The sequence below is a fragment of the Glycine max genome, chromosome 3 (genome assembly GCF_000004515.6).
Source record: "Glycine max cultivar Williams 82 chromosome 3, Glycine_max_v4.0, whole genome shotgun sequence".
In the NCBI taxonomy this organism is placed as follows: Eukaryota; Viridiplantae; Streptophyta; class Magnoliopsida; order Fabales; family Fabaceae; genus Glycine; species Glycine max.
In genome coordinates, this window is record NC_016090.4 from 14,418,474 (window position 1) to 14,421,358 (window position 2,885).

The following is a 2,885-nucleotide window of genomic DNA, read 5'->3' on the forward strand; positions in this document are numbered from 1 at the left end:
ATTACTCTAGGTGGGAATGGAAGAGGGATAGGAGGCTGCGGTAAGTCAGAATTACTAGAAGAAGGTCCACCTGCATGAAATTTTTTGTTAGGAAGCTTTCTCTTTTATGCAACTATCTCATCCTCTTTTTCAGGTGTAGAATGAAGCTTGACAGGTTCAGGTGCAGGTGCTGCTACTGGTGGAGGCACTTGAATTTGGTTGCCAGATCTCAAGGTGATGGCACTCACATTTTTCGGATTCTGCACAGTTTGTGAAGGCAATTTGTCAGAATTTTGGGACTGAGCTTGATTCATCTGAGTAGCCATCTGCCCCATCTGATTTGTCAGACTCTGAATGGAAGCTCTTGTCTCTTGCTAAAATTGCATATTTTGGATGGTCATTTGCCTCACTAACTCTTCTAAGGAAGGTTGAGGAGGAGCCTCAGTTGCTGGTTGTCTTTGTTGTGACTGCTGCTGTTGTTGCTGCATTGGAGGAGGAACATATGGCTTGCTTGGACCAGTAACATTCTGGAAAGGAGGGACAAGTTGTTCTTGTTGTGGAGGACTTGTCCATTTCAGATTTGGATGATTCCTCCAACCTGGATTGTATCTATTGCTTGAAAGGTCATAATTATTCTACTGTTGTTGGTTTTGCTGCCGAGGAGGTCTATTATAAATGTTTGCAGCATAAGCTTCAGGTTGCTCATTGACTCCAGATTGCTGCAAAGAAGGACAAAGATCTGTATGGTAATCTGTAAAAGAACATAGACCACAGACTCTTGCAACAGGTGTAGATTTCTGATTCATGGCAAGCTGGGTTACTAGGCTGACCAAGGCATCAAGTTTTCCTTCAAGCTTTTTATTTTCAGTAGATGAAGATGAATCCGTGGCCACCTCATGGACTCCTCTAAGAACAATAGCATTATTTCTAACACTGAATTGTTGGGAGTTGGAAGCCATCTTCTCAATCAAATTCCTAGCTTCAGCAGGGGTCATATCACCAAGAGCTCCACCACTGGCAGCATCAATCATACTCCGCTCCATGTTGCTAAGTCCCTCATAGAAATATTGAAGGAGTTGCTCAAAAATCTAGTGGTGAGGGCAGCTTGCACACAATTTCTTGAATCTTTCCCAATACTCATACAAGCTTTCTCCACTAAGTTGCCTGATGCCTGAAATGTCTTTTCTGATGGTAGTGGTCCTAGATGTAGGGAAGAATTTCTCCAAGAACACCCTCTTAAGGTCATCCCAATTGAAAATAGACCTGGGAGCAAGGTAGTACAGCTAATCTTTTGCCACTCCCTCTAGAGAATGAGGAAAAGCTTTTAAAAAGATATGGTCTTCCTGGACATCAGGGGGTTTCATGGTGGAACATACAATATGGAACTCCTTAAGATGCTTATGAGGATCTTCACCTGCAAGACCATGAAACTTGGGCAGCAAATGTATTAGTCCAGTCTTGAGAACATATGGAACACCCTCATCAGGATATTGAATGCACAAGCTTTCATAAGTGAAATCAGGTGCAACCATTTCCCTAAGAGTCCTCTCACGAGGTGGAGGTTGAGTCATGTTCTCAGTATGAAAATTAGTAGTCGAATGCTCAAGATCAGAATATTCAAAATCACCCTCAACAGAATGCTCAAAATGCACAGAATGACCAGGATGCACACTACGCCTAACTAATCTATGAAAGGTTCTATCTATTTCAGGATCAAAGGGTTGTAAATCACCTGGATTGCCCCTAGTCATGCACTATATGCAGCAAAAAATGTGTTTCTCAGCAAACACCTAACAGGGGGTAAAACTACAGCTATACTCAAACGATATCAAAATGAGCTGAAATTTTGTGAGAAACACCCTAAAATCATGAAAAGATAGCACAAAAATTTTCAGACAAAAATTCAAAATCTAACTATGAAAACTACCTAAGCAAAGTTTAGAAAAATAAGACAATAATACTTAAAAAATTAAAAAAAAAAACTTAGTAAACGGCTAATTTTTAGAGTTTAGGAGTCCCCAAACGGCTTTAGCATGTTGTTGCGATATGGGAAATTTTTTTCAGCCCCAAATTCATATATAATAATAGTTATTCTGATACCCGGAGCCAAAGTTATGACCGTTTTAAGTTTTGCTAAAAACAAGTTCCAAAAAATTTTGTCTCTCTCAAATAATGTCACACCAAGTGCTCCTGGAATTTTTCACACAAAATATGGATCAAAAGAAGCTACCACACAAAAATTCAGCCAAAAATAACAACTCTAACTATAAAAAAAAATCGTTAATTAAATTGCAAAATCCGTCGCTAATCACTGTTCAGCACTGTTCTCAGCAAAATAAAAGGCTGAATCCGTCGCTAAAATAATCGCTAAACAGGGAATGCAACTGAAATGCAAAATAGAACGCTACACAAAATAAGATAACTAAACACTATTATGAACCTTTGGCCCATTGCTCCCCGGCAACGGCACCAAATTTGATCGAGGTCGTACCCGAATCAAATAAACATTAAAAATGCAGTACCTAGGAAGTGATCCTAGGTCGTCTCCCAATGAGCAATGGTCAACCAAATGTTCATAACATATAGTAATAAAGCAGTAACGAATTGGGGGGGGGGGGCGGTTGAATGTTTTTGTAATTTAAACAGCGAGCAAATTTTAATTAGAAAATAACAGAATTAAAACATGTTGTTTTCCCTTGATTCACAAGCAGTCTCTTATCCCAGGTTACGAGAATTTATCCTTAATCAGTTCAACCACTTAATCCAACCTTAAATTAAATTACTAAGTGAAAATTAACATAAGGCTGTCATTATGGGATTAAGCAACACATACACCAATTAATCATGAACGAAACTGATCATTAAGCATGAACGTAAATTAAGCACAGAGACAATTAATCAAACAC

General features: G+C 39.0%; 1 non-coding gene across 1 annotated transcript; it reads left to right on the forward strand.

Annotated features, from left to right (window-relative positions):
* Positions 1 to 1,065: 1,065 nt before the first annotated feature.
* Positions 1,066 to 1,172, forward strand: LOC113001067 (small nucleolar RNA R71). The gene has a single exon (XR_003266650.1). It is a non-coding gene; the product is annotated as a small nucleolar RNA R71 (small nucleolar RNA).
* Positions 1,173 to 2,885: the final 1,713 nt, after the last annotated feature.